We start from the raw sequence: 20,620 nt of genomic DNA on the forward strand, positions 1-20,620 counted from the left end.
ATTCAAAGCAGCAACACTAATGTCAAAATATCCTTCAATCCTCATGCCAGTGCTTATTAACATCCCAAACCTTCCTCTTGCCCCTCCAGCACCACTTGTCTCACAGCTCAGCTGAGGAACAAGCACCATTACAGGGAAGCAAATGGGCAATTGGCCAGTGCAGCTGCTGAAAGGGAGGATGGAGATTCCCTCTTATAAGCTGGCACTATTACCTCCATGACCTGAAATCACAGCTGCCCTCTGAGAAAAGCTCTAGCAGAGAACACCACTGGGTTATTCTCACCTCTTTGGCTGTGAGCTGCAGGCTACCTCCAGGCCAAGCCCAGAGCACTGTCTGAGGAGAACCAGCCTTTCTTCAGGGACCTGCAGAGAGCAGGTCAAAACAAGTCACCTCCAGCTTTTCTGGTAGCTACCAAGGGAGCTGCAGTTGACATTTTGGGCAATGGGAATTCAAGGCTGGTTTGATGTAAAATAAAATTAGGTCTTCTTTTTTGTTTGCAGTAGTGCTGAAAAAAAACAAAACTAAGAAGGCCCATGCCATGCCACTGTTGGAGCCCAAATGGTATGGAATAAAACAACCAGTGCAGATGACTGAAGCAAAGCAGTACAAACAAATCACTGAGAACAACCCATGCCACCCTGATGCTTTGAGTTTATGAAACAAACTGCAGGTTTAAACCTTTCCTTCAAAACATCTCCAACCACTCCCTCTGCCACAGCACCTCCTTCCCACTGAGATTAGGTACCTTTGAGAACATAATTCCTTGTAGCAAAAGGGGAGAGAAACTCCAGAGCAGGAAGTCACTGTAAACCCACCTACCAATGGTGAAAATACAACACCACACCAGCCACACAGCAGCTCAGAGCTGGATTTAAACTCTCCTTCAACTCCTCATATAACATTTACCACCTCAAGTTAACCCAACAGGCACCAAAGCAGCCCAGCCACTATCACCACATCTAAGTCCTCCCCACAGAGGTGCTTTAAAAATACTCCAACTTATTTATTTGCGGAGAACTGATGAGTAGAGGGCTTGGTTAAGCTTGTACTGCCTTAGGTAGCCAATACCATTAGTCACACTCTTAGTCATAACCCTTTTGTATCCTACCTTGCAGTTCTGTGCATAGCTGACTGCATTCCTCCTGAAGTGGGGAGCAGCAGTGGGGCAGCACCCACAGATGAGAGGTCCAGCAGACAATGCAGCTACAACCCTACTCTTTCCTGTCCTGGAGCTTTATAAACCTTCCCTAACACCCTGTCACCTCCCACCTCCCTTCCACACCTGTGTTGAGTTGAAGGATAACAAGCACTTCACTCAGCCCTTCCTCTCCACCCACTCACATCCACCCCTGGGGCAGTGCTCTGCAGATCCAACCTGTCCTCAGGAGAAGCAGCCTGATCTGCCAGGCAGCATGTGGCAGCTTCTAGGCTTGCTGTCCTGCCCTGTCACCTCTTATCTCTCTGGTGACCCAGTGGGCAAAGTAATCATGGGTCCAGCAGGCTGGGCAGGTTAATAGTGTAGGCAGAAAATACAGCACAATACCCATTTTTTTTTCAATGCTGTTACAAAGGACACCAAAGCCATGATAACTTCTGGTATCTCAGCTCCATGGACATCTTTTCAGGACAGAGCTCAGTCTCCAGCACACAGAAAGATGGTGGCTGTTAATCAGAGTTTTCCTCTTCTGCAGCCCAAGAGGGGAGGTTAAACACCAGCAAGACTTACCTTCAGCCAAGCAGCCACTTTGGGTCTCTGTGCAGGGTGTTTGCAACATGGTGATAAATAAGGGAGTGTTTCTCCTTGGCAAGGCTCTCCATCACGTTAAATGAAGGCTTGACAGCTTTGCTGCTTGAAGCCTGCCCTGCATGTTGACTTCAGCAAGGAGAGAGCAGCTCCACATCCAGGGTCATGGTTTCATGGCAGCAGTAGCAAAAACAACAGTCCAAGGACTTAGGGGGAGGAGAGCATAAAGGTGGGATCCTTATGGGAGAGATACATAAAGCGAATGGGTGGGAAGGGTGGGTTTTTTTGCTGAATCCAACTAGCAGGAAAAATTAGGAAAAAAGGGTTCTACTTCTCAGTTTGACTGACCTTCACTGCTGTCAGACTTTTCTGTCTTCTGATGATCTCACACCTGACAGGAAGCAAATCTTCTGATGTATTTAATGTCAGAGCGTATTTGATACAGACAACCACCCTCATGGTTCTGCTGCATCTGCTGTCCTCCAGGTTGGGGGGTGACAACTAGTTCAGAGGGTATTAACCAGCTTAGGGAGATGTTTGTGCCCCTTGGAAGGTACAGAGTATGCAAGGGTAGGGCAGCTTCCAGAGAAAGGACTAAAAAGCAAAAAATGTGTGCCCAGAAAGTGATTGAGTTGCTGGACTGACTGCCAGCTGCAGAGACCTGGCCTGCTCTGTGTGAGTTCATGGTGGGAGAGCGACAGGGGTTAATGAACCCATTTATTCCCTATACAAGTTAATGGTTCCAGTTGGCAGTCTAGTAAATGTTAGCTTTTACTTTTTAAAGCCTGTTTAATTTTCTGATGTGCTCACAATTAAGAAAATGTTTAAGCAGCTCCCCAAAATATCCCTAAAGTTTAATGTGGGAGTCCTATTATATTCCTTCCCTTCCCAGGCCCCTAACCCAACATCCCATCTTGGCTGACTCACTCTCCCTTTGCTCCTCTCCTCTACTTTCTCTCCTTACTGCTAGCAGAGTTAGTGAACCATCACAAGCACAGTAAATATAGCTTGCCTCAGTTTTGGGAGATAGTATTCCAGTTGCTATTGTATCATCCCTCTGATCCAAGTGTTGCAGAAGTTCATATCAAACCCTGTTACCCTTGTTGCTGTTCTCTTGACATCCTCTAAACACCAATTAGGCAGCCCTGGCTCACGGAAGCTGACAGCTAAACTGATGGTATGACACAGTTCAACCTACCCATGAAAGGAGTGGAATAATATTTTTCCTTTCCAATTAATGTTTATCAGAAGATTTCCCAAGGCCATATGCAACATAAGCTTCCTGCAGCCCTTCAGAGATACAGTCAAGGCCATCCTGTGCTGTCCTGGCCCCTGTTCTGTGCATGGGTGCAGGTGATCCACTGTCAGTCACAACAACTGTTTCACCTTCCAGGAACACATTTTTTGTGGTCCCCAGCATGTGAAAGGTTCTGAATGAAAAGGCACACACTATTTGTCCTAAATGTAGAAATCACATCTGCAGGGGGATAAATAGCTTTGTGTCAGGTAGACAGAAGCTAATTGAAGACTTTCACTAAAGTTGTACAGTATTAAAAGGTAAAAGAGATTCATGTTAAAGCAGCTATAAAATAATAGAGAGAGATAACTGTTAAACTCATATTGCTCTGTTTGCTGTATAGACTATGTTGGTTCCAGGAGAAGTAAAGAAACACATCCATCTCCCAGAGAAAAGTAAAGAAACACATCCATTTCCCAGAGAAGAATATTACTATTTATAAATTAGTATTCCCATTGCTAATATGCATGTCATCAAATTCTGTCATCATTCCTTCCTTTTAAAAATATTTTGATGACGTTTTAACTTTCCTAAATTCTTTCATGAGGTTAGAGTGGGTAAGACACAATGGTGGTGAGCTGTGCTGCTCAGATAATCTTTTATTATTCATGACATAAAGCTGTTGAACTAGGAAGTTGATTATTATTCTGTGGGAACAGAAACAGTTTGGACAGCTAGATTGGTACCATTAGAAACAAAACAAAACCAAAGCAAAACGAAAAATCCGTAACAGCAAAACAAAGACAAGCTTTTGCTAGGTCAGCTCCTGTGCTTTGCCTCAGGGAAAATAGATGCCTCTGTTGATTTTGCAATTTTTATTCCTCGGCTCAGGAGGAGGCATTTGGGAGGAAATTATGGATGGTTTTACTTGGAGGAAGTTTCATTTTCGAACTGCTCTGCCCACATGAGCTTTGCACAAAAGGTCTCTCAGGGCCCCCTTTTGGTTCTCCTGTGCTGGGGGGAGGCTTCAACAACCAGCTCTTTGGGATGGTGTGCGGGAGGATGATCAGGCAAACAAAGTTGCTCCTCATGTCTTCGGTTAGGAGGAGATTCCAAGCCTGAATTAATTATTTCGGTTCATTGCTTGACACTTCAATCATAACCATGAACTGAGGCTGGAAGATTTGCATCCAAGATCTGGCCAGACTCAGCCAAATTAATCCATTTTAGGACTTTACATTTGTATATTTCTTTTTTCCACCATCACGGACTTAAAAAAAGGGCATTGATATTTCTCATTGCTGCTTGGTGAGCAATATGGAGGTGTCAGGGAGGTGTCTAGCAAGGCGTGTCTTTGAATCCTCCAAAGTATTTGCTGTGCTGTACTCAGAATAACACAGCAGTGCTATGTCCTGTATGTGAGAACATCCCGATTATCACAGGAATGGAGAGATGCTGACAATCTCAAAGTGTGAGGAGCACATGGGCATGCACATGGATAGCCCACAGTCCCTCAGCACTGAAATGTCTACTCCTCCCTGGCAGTTTTTGGTCTTCTAAGACTTCTCCCTGAATTCCTCACTGGTACACTCCCCTATGCCCTGACCAAGTTTCATCAGGCATTACCAGATGATAGTTTTTCAAGAAGGATACTCTGATTGCCTGGGGAATGGGAACTACCATGTCCTCATTAACCTCTTGCACAGTATAACTCAACATCACTGTTTGTATCTGATCTAACGTCATTAGACAAAAATTCCCAGTATATTATTAGTAGAGCATTTTGAAATGCTCAGTGCTTCTGAGAAACCCTTTCAAAGAGGTCTCTCCTTTTGCATGGCACATGGGTTTATGGCAAGGGAGAGAGAATAGTCCCTGCCAGCACCTCATAAAACCTCAGAGCAACAGGATACTGCTGTAGGGGTAAGAACTGTTTGTGTATATTCCTTCCTTTGTATATTTATCATCGTTCTTCACTGCTTAAATATGAATTGATGGCTTAGTTGTGTGCAGTGTTTCTTCGGGGGGTCTGCCAATGCAGTAATAAAATGGGTGTCCTGCCTGGCCAATAATTACTGTCCCCTCTGTCTCCTGCCTTCTTAGCCTGAGGCACAATCTGTGAGTAGCAGGGAAATTGCTTGTCCAGTGTGATGGTTTTGTTCCTCTGTTTATGACCTGTCACACAGCTGTGCAGCCACTGGAGAGTCAGGTTTGCCCAGCACTGCCAACAAAAAAAAAAACCAAAACAAACAAAAAAACCCCCAAACCTTACAAAAAAATGAAAAAAAGCCCTCAAACACCAGATGGTTGGAGAAGGCAGAAGGGCAGGTGGCCCCTGAATTTGCAGCTGAGCAGTCTGTGAGATGTGCCAGCTGCTGCGCACAGCCCAGCAGGACCGGCAGCACCTGCACACCAGATTGGAAGCACCAGCAAGTGCAGCAGAGTGAGGGGAGCAGAACACACACCACAACGAGGAGCTGGGAAGCCACCCTGGGAAAGAGAAAGGAGTGTGAGTGGATGGGAGAGCTGTGGCACTCCAGAGTCCCCAACAAAGCCATCACAGTTTGCAGTGTCCATGCTCCAGGCTGGCATCATGTTCACGGTTAGCAGAGAACTGTCTCAGCTACGAGCCCTGGTCACAGGAGACTGGGACTAACATGAAGACTAATGTGGATTACCAGCTCTAGGTGGTCAGGGGGTCCAGCATAAGCCTGTGAAAGATCATGTAGACCTAACTTTTATATCATGACGGGATTATATGATTTAGAATATGTAAGAGAAGACCATGCAAAAAACTATGCCTGGGTTAGGTCAGCCAGTAAAGCCTCTGATAGGACCCCAGGGGACACTGGCTGCCAGAACAAGAGTTCTCACACTGGCCAAGCTTCACTAGTCCTCTTCTCCAAAAGGAAAGGCAGCAGTCTTGTTCCCTCTGTGTTTCCTCTCTTTGCACATCTCTTCCTTTCTAGTGTAACCTGGACATCACAGAAGCTGAATAGACATTCAGTTTTGCTCTCCACGACACCCTGGAGAAATATTGATGTTATATCAGAATTAATCTAGGGCACTATAAGTGATGAGAGGTCTGCAATTTTCAGGTCTAATCAAAATATCACTTTTTAAAGAACTTTGGATGTTGGTTTTTCAGTTATTTAGGAAACATTCATGCAGCCACCACCTATTCTCCTTGTCAGAGAGAGTTAAAATTATTCCAGTAAAATGAGAAATCTCCTAAAAATTCTACTATGTCTTGAAATTACATAAACTGTGATAAGTGCTGAAAAGGTTTGATTCCTTTCCCACTGCTTTTCATTTTTATGCACTTCTCATTTCCAGTGGTTCAAGGAAGAAAGCTATGAAATTATCATTCCTCAAGGTGCTTTCAGCAGGGCTGAAATGGAAATCCTCTGGCAAAGGCTATGCCTGAAGTATGTCCAACTAAGAAGACTTCAGCTGATCAGTGAGATTATTTGAAAGTGCTTATCCAAATTTAATCCGAAAACTTTTATGTGCTTTTGGTACATTCCTGATGCCTCACACTACAATGACACAAACACGATACAGTGCATCCTCTTGCCATCTTTCTGCTTGATTCATCATTAAAAAGAGCATCAAAACTCTGTGACAGGTTTTGAATGCTGATATCTGTAGGAACCTTTAAGAAAAAAAATCAAAGTTTGTGGAAAAACCTGTCCCTTGAGATATTCCCTAAAATTTATTTTTTACCTATTTTATAGTGGTTCTTTCTCCCCCAACAATGGCCCCAGTAAATGCATCATGGGGAAACTAATACTAGGAAGGTGGAGAAATGCTATTTTAAGTGTTCACATGGGATCTAATCCCTGTCCTGCTGCAATCAGCAGCTCTGTTGATTGCCCCAAAAATTAAATTTGAGCCCAGGAACTCTGAGAACGTGTGTTCCATGTCTTAGCTGGGATAAATCAGCAAAGGGTGGTGGACAAGGAGTGGGTGTTTGGCTTTGTGATAAACAACAGCTGAAGGGGAACATCTGTGGGCACCACGAGCTCAGGGACAATGGGGTGAAACAGGTGAGTGGCTGCTGTTGTCACTGGGGGTTTCTGGACCAGGCCTGTGTGGATGATGGACAGGAGAAATCAGCACAGCTTAGCCCCCATCATTGCTTTATCCTCTACCTCATTTTTTCTTATTCATTTGTGTCATTACTATGTTCTTTTGTCCTCCATGCTAATTTGTTATTCTATTATCTGTGGAGGTGGCTTCACAACGCAATTACAGAAGAGAAATCAACATTCCCAACCTGCTGGGTTGTACTTGTTCTGCTAACCGTCTTTTGAAAATCTGTATTTAATTAAAATAGAACATTAGGATGCTGGTTTGGAAGGCTGCAAAACTGCTCTGTCTCCAATCCACTGAACTGTTTATTGATCTTTTCAGACTGCCTCCATTTGTAGTAATTTTTGATGCATTATGTTTTGTACTTATGTCAAAACCGAAACAACAACAGATGGACATAAGGAGAAAAAAAATCCTAGATTTTCTTCTTTTTCCCTGAAAAGTGACAGGTATTTTCAAACTGCAGACTTTTTATTTTATCAGAATAAGAAAGGATATTTCCTGGGAACAAATAAAAATAATTTGACCTTCGAATATTTCTTTGTCCTAGGGATTAATTTGTTCTGTTTAATTAAGGGATTAGAATTCTTTATTGTGATATTGTTATCTTTTTCTCTTTTCAGACATTTTCTACCTTTGTGCTATGGAAATGACTGATTGAACTGATTCCCTCTGTACCAAATAAATGCTACTCCCACACTTCAGGCATTATTTGTGCTGGAAATAATTGCTGGAAACTTGTACCACAGTCAAACCAGGAGCCATACCTAACTATTTGAGAATATAAACCCAGGATCTTAAACTAATTCATGAGTGTCCACTGACCTGAGGTTTCTTTCGCTTTTTTTCACAGACAGTGAGCGAACAGCCTTTCAGCACATAAAAATACCTACTTTTGGGTCAGGGGAGGACTTTGTAGCAGTTCCTCCATTTACTGGTGTCTCTAGGATTGGTGCCAAACTGCTGCAGCTCCTGCCCTGGGTCAGCTCAGGCTTCCCCACACCAACCCAGTGACGTGTCTCACAGGGGGATCCAGAGGGAAATATTTTTTAACAGGGATGTGAATGCAGGAGCTGGCCCAGCCAGCCCGGTGATGAGCTCTGGTCACTGCCATCCCAGCACCCTGAAAGTGAGACTCTTCATTCTTTTGTCAATCCCACTTATGTTTTCAATAACCATCCTCACAGCAGATTTCATAGGAAATCAGGGCATCAAGCCAATGCTATTAAAAATGTAAATACAGTAGTGTTTCTTTTCCACTGTTTTCTAACTACCTTTGCCCTCTGAGAAGGCAGCTGATGTGAGGAAGGGCCCATTACTATGAAACCAGCTGAGTCTAAATCTAGGGTAATAAACTTTTTCAGAGACTCCATTTCATAACACAATGCTGCAAAAGACAGGGTTCATCCAAGAGTTAGGAGCTTAGATAATGCTTGCCCTTCCTGGAAATGATCATTCTGGGTTGCAATCTGCTCCCACATAGGTTTTAATTCAGAGTAACAACATCAGAGGGAAAAATCTACATGTTTACTGGTATGAATCTATAGTGGGGAAAGATTCTTCCCCCAGTGGGACTATCCAGTGATTAAATATACAGCAGTGGAAACCAGGAGTGATCTTTGCAGCTCTACAGCAGTGGGCTTCTTCCTCCTGCACAGAGAGTCCTGCTGGAGCAGGACAGAGGTGTCTGGACAGAAATCATCAGCCAATTCTACTCCCACTGCCGAAGATCATAGAGTGGGTTGGGTTGAGAGGGACCTTAAAGCTCTTCTAGTTCCAACCCCCCTGCCATGGGCAGGGAACCTTCCACTAGACCAGGTTACTCAGAGCTCCATCCAGCTTGGTCTTGAATGCTTCCAGGGATGGGGCATGTTTAGGGATCTGCCTAAATTGCTTGCTGAGTAACAAAGCCAAGTGAGATTTGTGCCCTGAAACCCAAGAAACAAATGAGTCTGAAAATCTCTAAGTGCAGGAGCAGTAACTACCGAAAGAAGAAGACTCTGAGTTCAAGTGTTCCTTGTGTGCCTTTCTCTGCTCCACCAAGGGCTCAGTATAAGTAATGAAATATCCAGCTTGAGGGGGAGAGAAGTTTCCAATAAACAACTTCAGGGTCATTTATTTGTCTGTAAATCTAGTCTTTTAAATAAAAAAAAATATATAAATAAGTCTCTGCTGCAATATACAGTTATCAGCTACAAAAATAAATAAGCAGTCAGGAGCACAAGGAGCCCTGCTCTCTGACATTCTGTCACTCCTCAGTGGTACTTGCTTCTTCACCTTCAGACCTTCTTTTCCTCTTTGGCTTCTGCTTGATTTTCTCTGCAAACTGTATTTGACATTTTGCAGGATGGATGTACTATGAAAAAAACATTTAATTGTCTTAAGATATTCTAGAAAGCTGTCTCAGTTCTTTTTTAATTCATATATACATGCAGTTGTATGGGGAGGAAAGATTTCCTCTAGGTAGGTCTGCAGATCCTTAAAATTCACAAGCCTTTTTCAGGTGCACATCCATCACTGTTTCAATATTTTATGGCTTTGTCCCTATGTTTTTTTGCTTCTGAGTTGATGTTTGCTCTTGAAATCGCTGAATCGTCAGCCCAATCCTGCTAAATGAGCTGTTCACCTGAATCAAAATCGTTGGCCATCTGGAATTCTGTTTGGAAAAAGAGCCCAGGTTGGGTAAATGAATAACAATCCTGATTCTCCGCCCCGGCCTCCAATGAGGCAGAAAAAGATACACTGCCAGGGAGATGAGTGAGAAAGGTTGTTATCTGCATTAGTGATGGGCTGTGATTATCATGTCCTCCAAGCTGCCTTCCCCTCTCCGATTAGCAGATGCCTTTCTGTGTGAAACCACCCTGTCTCCATCTCCTTGAAGATGCTGTAGCTCCCGGGGGCAGAAGGACCAGGAGCTTCAGCTGCTTTACCCCTCACCAGTGACTCCAGTACTCATGGAGCAGAGGCATTAACAGTGCCTGTAAGACTGATGTTTGCTTTGCTATACCTCACCCTCTTTGGCATGGGAACTGCCTACAGCAGTTCTGACCCAATAAAGTCCTTTGCCAAATCCTTTATTTGCTCCTGAAGGGTTTTCATAATAAACAGTCTTTTGAGGACATTCTGAATTTGCTAAAACAAAATATTTTCATTAGAGAGCTGGGCTGAATGTCTGAGATAGTAATAATTGGAGGCTATTTACAGCTAGAGGACGAGAAGGAGTGGTAGGGTCTTGTCATCTCTGGTGTGTACTTCTCTGCTTCTCGCTAGAACGTGTCTGACAGGGAAAAAATTGACCTTCTCATGCAAGTCTATATTTTATGCTGCAGTGCAACCAGTACCTGCATTTTCCCACAGTGAAAATTATTCTCAGTTTTCTCTTTAATACTCAAAAATGAAGGGGAAGGAGAACTGCTTGGGAAAGTCAGCCTGAAATGTCTAGTCGCAAGATCCCACAACAAGCTTAGTCTCTTCCAGTCTGAAATTAAACTCTGGTTTATTTTTGGCCATGTAAAAAGTTATAGGAAGTGCAGACAGACATACAGGAAAAAAAAAAAAGATAAAGCTCAAAGAATTCCCATACTTGTTGGTAAAGACACAGTCCCAAAAAGTCCATGTTTCTCAGCATAAACCAGCAAAACATTTACACACGTACTTAAATGCCTATTACATTAAGACCTCTTGTGGTTATTTCCTCAAGCATTACCTACTGGATTAAATGAATAAATAAAGCTGGAAATGGCCATTCTTCATAGTGATTATACTGGTTTGAATAAGCACCTTGAATCCAGCTCAGAACTACAGATAACAAGGCCAGCCATGGCCAAGGCAAGTGCAGAAATGGCCTCTCATTTCTTCCCCATTTGGCTCATTTGAAATGAATCTCTCTGTATCCAAGCTGATGGAGCTGCACTTAAACACACACACTGCTCTCAAAACCTCTGTCCCTGGAGCCTCTCTTAAAACATGTCAGAAGCATCTATCTACTTGTTAATCTGAAATTCTGTGTCCATAAAAAGTCAGCATCTCATACAGATAAACCGGTCTGAGAACTCAGTTTCCTCTTGTTTCCAATTTATTTTTCAGGTAACAAGTTGCAGCACAAAAATTCCTGCTTTAACAGAGTCTTCTGAGACAGCTGCTGAAACAGAGCTGAAATATTTGGATTGTATTTCTGGAGGTCTCTTTTCCTTGTTGCTGTGATTTTCTGCAGGTCTCCCCTCACCAATTCTCTCATTGTCTGTGCTACACACTCACAGCCAGTGCCCTCTTGGCTGAGTCCACTGCCACAGGTGACTTGTCTGGAACAAAGCTTCACCTGCAGCAGAAAAATAATAGAAACAGGAAAAGTCAGGAGTGAGAGACAAAGACTGAATGCTGAAATGAATTCCTTCCATCTGCACAAAGACTCAGGGTGTAAAACATCCTCCTGACTGGTCTGGCAATGAAATACAGGAGCATAAAGCATCCCTCTCCCTTTGCGGGATTAACTGTGGGATTCATTGTTTCTCTTGTTCATGGGAAAGGATGTTTGTCTGCATAACTGCTGCTTCCTGTGCCTCCAAGCTGGATAGGCAAGGAGAAAGCAAAGTATGGAGTGGGTAAGGAGCGGAGTCCCCACCTACACATCCACTACTGCAGCAAAGCAGGTGCCTCGGGAGAAGGGCTGTGCTGCAGGAAGAAGTTGGCAGCTGCTCACTGACAGCAGGGAGAGAGCTAGAACTGACTCAGAGTTATGTCATGCCTCTTGCTTGGAGGGAAGTGCGTGGTGGTCCAGGCAGGAGGGAGCAGTACCACCCGGGGCTGCTGCAGCACTCCGGGTTCACTGTTCTGGGGAAAATAGATCTCTTTATTTCGCCTTGCAAAATTTCACAGATAAAAGGTAACTCTCCGTGTTCCCTTAGGTAATACCATGAATGAAGAGGGGGACCTTGCTCCCTGTCTGAAACCTTGGAAACACATCCCCCATCCTGTTGCACAAAATTCCGGGGAATCTGCAGTGTTAAGGTCACCCTCTGTCTCCTTCTTCCAATTATTTCTCTGAAAGAGACAAATTTTGTTCCAAAGAAGTAACTTACAGCAGCAGTCAGTGCAAAGGACACTTGACTAAGTGTCAAGCATGCAGCACACAAAGGCTTCAAAACTCTGTAATAAAAAAGAACTGCAGTGAAATATATTTTGCTTGGTGAAAAGAAACAATCTATGCAGTGACTTTCGGGTGGGTTTGTGGCTTTGTTTGATAAGGGCACTGCTGCTGATAATGCCCTCCTGATGCTACTTAGCTGTAAGAAGCCAGTATAAGGTTGATCAGGACAAAGAGAAGATGCAGCTGTTGTAGAGAATATTGCAGCATCTCCTTTTCCCTTCAGTTATTAAATAGTCCATAATAGTGAGTGGATGTCCAAAGCCAAGAAGTGAAACTATTGTTAGTATGTTGTGCTATTGTATCCTGGGACAGTCGGTAGATTCTTTCAAATTTTTTGTCTGAGTGGGAAATAAAACTGTGGCTTCATGGAGAAAGGAAGGGGATCTTTCCAACAGATTGTCTCTTGTCAAACACCAGAGATATGGAGAGTTTCCCTTAGTTCCCTTTCACACTGCTTGTGACTATTCTGATTGGGTGGTGACAGTGCCATTTCAAATTTCCTTCGCTAAATGTCCAAACTGAAGAAGAGAAGACTCCAGGGAGACCTTATAGCAGCTGGGGACACATGGGGTCTCTGCTCTGAGAGGGGAAATAAAAAATTGGAGGCAGTATTCATAAGTTCTTGGCTTTCATAGAGCTGCCTTTTAGTGCTGTTCCCTATGCAGCAAGGATCTGGGAAGCTCTGCTACATCCCAGTAGTGTGTGCATTTTCTTTTCCCGAAACCATCTGTTGTACTGATTTGTTAAAAAGGAAAATCAAATCCCTAATCCAGTACTACTGTGTGAATAGAATCCCGCTCAGGGCATTAGCTTTGTCTTGCCACAATGGGCCATTAAAACAAAAAGATGCCTCCAGCTTTGGGACAAAGGAGCAGTGAAAACTGAACACCACCCACTTGTGCCACGTGTACTCTAAGCCAGGGGACAGGCCCAAGGGTGTGGATGGAACTGAACTGTCACCCTCCAATGTGTACCAGGCTGGGAGAGGATATAGTCATAAGAAAGTAACACTTTAAAATCTCTTTTATTTAATTCCAAATCTTCTTCTTTTTTCTTCTTTTTTCTTTTTTCTTTTTTCTTTTACTTTCTTTTCTTTTTTAGGCATAAGTGCTTCTGCAATAGCTCAGAAAAGAGAAATCCTAACCTACTCCTTCCTGTGAATCTCCTGGGCACCATCTTTTAAATAGGGCTGTGTGTGTTTGTGAGGATACATATATACCATATCTTCACAAGTAATCACCCCCCCCCCCCCAGTTCTGTTGGTACCTAAAATTAGGGTAAATACAGCAAAACTGCATAAAATCAGAATTCCCAGCTGTTGTGGTATTTAAAGGTCCTCCCAAAGCCTGATCTCTTAAGTCCAGTGAAATGCTAAGATTCCCAGTGTGTCTCTTTCATGAATTTCCAGCACCAGTGGCTTTAGATGTACCCATGGAAATAATTATGTTGGGAACATTTGGGTGGGAAGAGATTGAATACTTGCACTGGGAAGAAGATGAATAATAGCACAGTTTCCTCCAGTGGCTTGAGGGCTTCCTCTTGTTTCCTTCTGAAGGAGCTTTGTTGGTCTTGCAGCTGCTGGGTGGCAGATGTCGATTTGCTGGGGCAAGGCCCCCCCTTCCCCTCCCGAGTCCATGCTACTGCCGTGGCTGTACAGATTTCCTTTTAAATACATGGCTGCATGTGCGTCATGGATGATGCCCACTGGTTTGCTGGCAGCCCTGCCTGCAGATGCAGTAATTAATCATCAAGTGACAGGGTGGCAGTGCCCCTCATTGACTTCGGGGTGATTAAGAAGGGCTGGCTTTCTCCCTGCCTGACAAAGGAGAGCAGTGAGCTGAGCAGGGCTGCTCGCTTTGGAAATGCTGCCTCGGAACCACTGCAAAATCCTGCATTTCCTATAGCCTTTTCCATACTACCATCACTAAGTACTCTGCAAACCAGCGAGCTGGGACTCAAGGAATGTGCAAACTCCAATATTCTGCAGCTGTCCCATTCACCAGCATCTCGAGGCTCTGCCCTGGGCATGGCATTCCAGCATGTTGTATGACTAAGAGGCACCAAACCATTGGAGAAGCTGTCTGGTACAGCAGAGGATTTTTCTAGAGGAAGAGCCTTGATTGTTCTGGAACAGATTATTTGCAGCTCCCTAAAGTACTAAAAATACAGTTGTCACTATTGAATTTTGGTATTTCTAGGTGCTAATCTAGTGCTGGGGGTGAAGGAGAACAGGAAACTGTTTTGCGTGGCATGCATTTAAAATCAGTTCCTGAACGCCTGAGTTTGGGCAGATCTCCCACCCAGCTAAATGAGAGATTTTTCTGGATAAGAATGTTGGCATTTGGCTATAAGCTGCTATTAAGAAGTAGAACGGTTTTCACTCATGAATATTCATGTGGCTATATTGACATGTGTATACTATCAGCATACAACTTTGCAAATCCTTTTTCCAGTGTATACTGGGGAAATGAGGCAGCTGGTCATTAGTTCACCTCCCAGCACCCACGTTTACTAGTAACTTACACAAGGCAGTAGTTTTGTCAGCCTACCTGTGCCAGCTCCTATTATTCCTCTTCTGTTTCATATAGAAAAGAAGTATTTCTCATCTTTGTAGTCACTTTCTGTCACCTGCTTGCACGGGAAATGACTTTTTTAATTTTCTTCTCTATTAAAAGTCTTGGTATATTTATTATTAATATTCTTATTATTACTCAGATGGGTAAAAAGAAAAGCAATTAGACAGATTTCATTGAGAACAATTAAATACAATAGTAGTGAATCGACTAACCTGCAGATTAAGCATATGGTGGAAAGCACTGTTCTTTATTTGCCCTCCCTTTAAGTACCTGTTGTGGAGGTGGGCTCTTAGAGGTCCACAAGCTGAGAGCTGCCTGAGAGTCCTTATGTGCAGAATTGGGCTGTCAGGAGTCACAGACCACTTTTGCAAGGCTTTCCCTTCTTTGTTGCTAAATCCAAACCAAGTGCCATCCAGAACAGTGCAGGGGAGAGAAGTTAAAAAGCTGGGGGCTCCCAGGGTGTGGCAGAGAGGGTTGTATGAGGGACTGAACCCTCAGTTGCCCACACCAGAAGCTGATCTGGATTCCATTGTCACTGCTCAAGGAATGAAAAACCACAGCAAGACTGAAGTCTGCTCCAACCAACAATCTAGCATTTCAAACAATTTCATTTTTAATTGGATGTGTCTAAGAGGTTACTTTTAATAATTGAGACAGAGATTGCTCCAGGAGGATTAGAACACGTGTTTAGAAGATAGGGATGCTTTCAAAAGGAAAAAAAAAATATTCCTGACAAGTTGAGTGGTACTATAACTCGCTACCACATTACCACACAGGGAATAAAGACTGTGGCACGAAGGAAAAACTGAGCACTCTGTGATAGAAAAGATCTTAATCACCTCATATTGCAAGGAGGACCAAATCACTGCAGGATTTGTTAGCATCTGAAAATACTAAATGAAAAAATTAAAGCTCAGTAAAGCTTTACAGATTTATCTCTCTTGCTAGTGGGGAATCCAAAAGTACTCCAGCAGGCAGTGTTGTACCTTACATGTGTGGTTGCCAGGGGATATCCTGATGCTGTGACTTTTTCCTAGATGCAAGCTTGAGCAGGAAAGTGTCCAGTCCTGTACTATAGTGGCAAATTTCCAAGTCTTGCTCCGTGGCAACTGAAATCTAGACAAGGCTTCAGAAAGCCATTGGCTTCAGATCATTGTCCTCAAGACAGACCTATGTGATGCTTAGGAGCATCAGTTACTGGTGCTATTCAAGTACTGATGATGTTTGAGCCTCCTAGAGCTATGGGAATGGTCAGCAATGGTTTTCCAACCATTTGTACAGATTTGCTTTTTCCTTTGCTGCCCGAAATTCCTGCTTCCTGCACCCTCCTGCTTGTGCCCCTTTTCCTGCCTTTCCCCAAATGTGCCTGGTGCTGGGTGTATAGTCCATTGTCAGTACCTGAGAAAGGGAAAACAAACCCCTCTGATTAGCCCTAAGAATGGCACGGACAGGGAGAATAAGCCAAGAAGAGAGACCTGTACAGCTTCTCACACATGCTGTCTCAAAGGGTTTTCGCTTAGGAGCTTCTACTTTGCCCCTCAAATCAACTATTTGTTGTAATAAACCTCTAGTCCCATTCTCAGCTGCAATGCCCAAGAGCAGCTGAACAAATTACCTTGTAATAGCAAAAGATTTTGCTAAATGGGGATGACAATCCTAAGTCTTTTCTTAGTTATTATCTGGAGAAAATTTATCATTTTCAAGTTTTCTGATTGGCTTATAGAGGCAGCAAAACTAACCTTCAATTTTGTCCTTCAGAGATATCTAAAAGAAATTCATGAGAGTATAAACTCCAGTAAATCCTTTTGCTTTCAATTCATCTTAAAAAGTGCTTTTAGCTGATATAAATTAAACCGGTTCCAGAAGCAAAATAGCAAAATCTAGTAAAAGTATATTAACTCCACTGGCAGTGACATATTTCCAGTAAGGTTTTTCCTAAAATGCAATTCCCCCCACCTTGTTTAGTTTGTTTTGTTGGTGTTTTTTTTTCATAAAGCAGCAGAATATTGGAAGATTAAATTTGATTTCACAGTGTTTTAGTGTTTTGCATCTTAATCTCATCTAATTTCTCAGACAGTAATTTCTCAGCGACACTTGAGAAAATGTGACCTTTGAATTTTCTGTTGTGACTTTTTGAATCAGTCAGCTGGGGAAACCTTAAAAGAGAAGTTATCTCAGCTCTTTTTTTAGCAGGGCCCTCCTGCGGATTGGAAGTTATCAGCATCTTCCAACCGATATGCCGTAGTTTTGAAAATGTTCTTTCTTAAGCAATTGCATCTGAACTTTTGGGGCTTTGCTGATGAACGAATGAGTCATTTACAAGCATTTTACAGGATAGCAGCAGGTCTGTTCTTAATCAGTTTTGAGGAAGGAGATCCAGGGAAATTTTTAATACTGTGTTTTCATTATAGAGTTAGGTTTTATTCATGAGATTCTCATTGACCTTTTAAGTAAGCTACACAGCTACCATGCCAGAATTTCCAACAAACTAAGGGAGTTTTAGCAAAACTTTCTTAACTCTTTTTTCACAAAAAAATCCTCTTTGGCTTCAAGTGGGTTGGGAATTAACTGTGAGTGCTTTTTTTCTTTTGGACTCTGCTCAAACAAAGCAGTATTTAGGCAACTTGTGATTCCTATGATCTTCCTTCTCTGAAAGTCTGGGGAACAGATACCTTTCTCCATTTGACAGACAAACTGAGAAATGTGCCTGTTGGGCCTCTCTGGGAAGAAGGCCTCTTCACAGCTGGGCAGACTTTATTATTTTTGATGCAGTACATGTTTAGAAAATATTTGGATTTTTCCAGCTATAGAGTCAGACCCAGAGAAGATGTTCTGATCCTCACTGCCCACACACTTTGTCAGTGTAAACGTTGTCTTAGTCTGACCTAAGACATCCCTGAGGTATTCTGGAAGGATCAGCTGCTTCTGACAACTGGGAAAAAAAACAATTTCCAAAATTAAGACTAATTCTCCTTTTGGGCTGACCTTATCAGACTTTATTTTTTTTTTGTTCTGTATAGGACAATTAAAAGAATCAGGATGGCAGAAAGTGTCATTGGAAGTGACAACTGATCTCCTGATGATCAGGAGATCTTCTGCTAATACTAATTTGTGTCCCACTAATTTCATGGGTTCTGCACCAAAGTCACAGACCAGATTGACAGCAACTCACTGGGAGTTTGCTGGAAGTATCCCAAGTATAAAGGATAGAGGGAGTATAAAAGAACACATTCCATTTAAAATCAAGTTCTATATGATATAGTCCCCCTTTAATAAGAAAAAGCAAAACATTACCTACCTTTGTAGGATAAGACAAGCATTAGTCCCAGGAAGTTATACTTGCAGAACACAGCACTCGCTCATCTAATGAGTTCTATTTATCTAAAGAGAACTGGGAAATGCTGTCATGGTACTGTTTTATGTGTGCATGCATATTGCTAATTCCTGTAAGGTAGCAGGGAGCATCTCCTCTGTCCTTGTCTGCTACACAAGTTCTGCCTCATGATTTCGTTTGATGTTCCAAGTTCCTCTCACAGGAGGAGACTAATCATTCCTTATTCACCTTTTCCTACCAGCCACTCTTTTATATAACTCTATCACTTCTTCATCCAGTCACCTCTTCTCAGAGTTGAAGATTTGTCTATTTAATCTCTCCCAGTACAGAACCTATCTCATGTCTTTGATTGTCTTTGTTGTCCTCCGTATCTTCACTATTTTTTGCCTATTTCATTGTGATGTAGTGAATGCAGTATTTAAGTGTGGGCAAATTTTGAGCTCATTCAGTGGCACAGTTCTGCTTTCCCTGATGCTCTTGGTTGCTTTCATACCTCACATTCTGTTTACCTTTCCAGCCTGCCTCAGGGCAATGAACAGATGTTTTTGTTGAGCAATCTGCAGCCACTCTATGATCTCTTTGCAGAATGATAATGGCTAATTTAGAACTTATCATTGCATATGTGTATTTAGTGTTGTTTTCCCCATGTGCATTACTTTGCATTTATCAACATTGAATTTAATCTGCCAGTTTCTTCCTCCTGCAGAACTCTATGATCAGTTTTAGTTTTTACTCCCTGAGTAATTTTATACCCTCAGCAAAATTGAAGATCATCCTTAGGGCTAATTTTATTTAATATTTTCATTAATATCTGCATACAAAAAAGTTTCAGTGTGGGAATTTAATTTGCTAATAGCACAAAGTTGAGAAACCATCTTCATTTCAGAAGATGCTCAGCATATTACAGATTAATAAATAGATGACTTTGGGCACTGGAGTAATGGAAATTAAAATAAATGCAATGTAAACTGCAAAGTCATTCTATTTGTTACATTATATTGACATTTTAAAAATGTTATGCATATTTAAGAGTATATAACAACAATTCCTGCTGAGGTTGGAGAGTTCAGCAGAGGGAAAAAAAAACACCCTGGTACATTAATCAAACTGCAAATGGACTCTAAGCCTCTGGTGTTATATAGCTATAAAAAGTCAAACCTAATCTTTGGAGATAGCAAAACATGCATATCCTGCAGAGATAAAGAAGGATCAGAGTTACTGTGTGAGTGCTGGATTGCCAGGTGTTCCTCTGCTCACTCATGTTCAGTGAAGATTCATTCAAGTTAGAGACACACAGGTCAGATAACTTGAGGACTGGGAAATTTGTCTGCAAGAAGCATTTCAAAGAGGAAAACTGATTTTCCTTTATAAATGAACTGAGGAACAGAACTCTGCTAGCTAATGGTGCCACTGGCTCAGGAGCAAAGAAGCATAAATTGATCACGGATAGATTTAAGATGGAAATTAACTGAAGCTTTCTAACTATTAACTGGGTGAGAAGCAATGTTAAAATGAAGCTTGAAGCCTCTGTGAAGGAGTTAGATTACATGATTATCCCCCTCAACAGCTGACTGGCTCTGCTGGCTGAGAAGCCATCTTTCCAACAGGAATGAATTCCTCTCCTTCAGCATGATGCCAGCAGTGTTTCATTCCCTCGTCATTACTGGAGGATGATTCAAAAGGTGTCTCCTTGCTGCTACAAACTCCACTGACTTGAGCAAGCAGCAGGGGACATGCCCTGCTCTCAAGGAAGGGCTGGATAATGCTGCTGTGAAGCTCCTGGCCACGATGTCAAGAGCTGGCAGCTAATCAAGCTCAGATTATTTTCAACAAGCCATTTCTCATTAACATTTCTACATATGGATGAAAAATACTTAAACAGCAGCACTGAACGCTGGAGTCCTCTGTCTATAAGACAGCCCATGCAATAAACGTGAATAGTTTCTTCACTGGCTATTAGGAGGTCTTGAATAGTTTACAGTGGGAAATCATTTCAAGCTCCATAGACATTTTTAGATCTCAGTTTTTGGGTATTCACCCAACAATAGCAGTCAGTTTATGCCAGTCATAGAACTAAGAGGTTTGTTTTGTGGATGCATGAAAGTCAGAAACTAAAGAAGTCAATTTTTTTTTTCCTGAAGTATATGCTCCTTTAATCTTCAGCCCACAGTTGTTCCCTCGATTTTGAGAAGACTTAATGTTACAAAAAACAGAATCACTACTACTTGATCCCACTTGTTGGTTTTGTGGGGTTTTTCCATTTTTTTTTTTGTTGTTGTTGCTGTTCTGGTGTGGGTTTTTCTAAGAGGAAAAACTTACACTGACAAATTCCTTCCTTTATGTGTGGCACTTTGCAAAAGCACAGTAAATATAAAAAGTATAATGACAAATGCCATGGAGAGTTCTGAAAAGAAAACTCCTCAGAGAAAAAGATGCTTGGAAGGAGAAGGGTGGCAAAAGAGTGACCACAGTATGTTCAAACCAAAG

The sequence above is a fragment of the Manacus candei genome, unplaced genomic scaffold (assembly GCF_025592945.1).
Source record: "Manacus candei isolate 608988 ecotype Guabito, Panama unplaced genomic scaffold, ASM2559294v1 h1tg000037l, whole genome shotgun sequence".
NCBI lineage: Eukaryota > Metazoa > Chordata > Aves > Passeriformes > Pipridae > Manacus > Manacus candei.